The sequence below is a fragment of the Tetrao urogallus genome, assembly GCF_951394365.1.
Source record: "Tetrao urogallus genome assembly, chromosome: 1".
NCBI classification, from domain to species: Eukaryota; Metazoa; Chordata; class Aves; order Galliformes; family Phasianidae; genus Tetrao; species Tetrao urogallus.
This window is the reverse complement of record NC_136813.1, coordinates 118,254,386-118,255,000: the sequence shown is the minus strand read 5'-3', so window position 1 is coordinate 118,255,000 and position 615 is coordinate 118,254,386.

Genomic DNA, 615 nt, shown 5'->3' with positions numbered 1-615 from the left:
CCTTTTCCTGGCATTAGCTATTGTGAGACTAGGAATGGACTGCACAAGAGAGCGGAGTGGGTAGAGGAGTAACGTTTTCACAGTTTGCATTCCCTGATTTCAGATCTGTAAGACTGACATATTTGTCCTGCTTGTAATAACTGGCAAACTCACTCTTGCTTCCCAAACACTCACTCATTCTTCTCCCAGCTGAAAGGAAATAATTTCTCCTCCAGCAGCCTCCAGGATCAGAGATGGGTGCAACCCTACACAAGGAGTCTTGCTGTAAATTGAGGTCTTTTTACTACCCTCTGCTTTTAACCCTTCTTTGCTTTAGCTACCACTCTTGCTCCTCCATTTCTTGCTGCCCTGCCCCAAAGAGAGACAGCTCTATCCTGCAGGCATCCTCCCCTCCCTCTTTCCTTTTGCATCTGGACTTCTGCCTGGATTCAAAGAGCTCCTCCTTGCAGCCTCTCCCATTTCTGGATGGTGCCTGGACCCTAGTCCTTATCTCCTCCAGCGCTTGGACTGTTTGCAGCAGAGTATAAAGGGTTGACTCGGGGACAGAGTAGCAGTACAAGCACCACTGGACTAGGCTGGGTGGATATTTTACCCAACCACAGCCAATTCTGCACC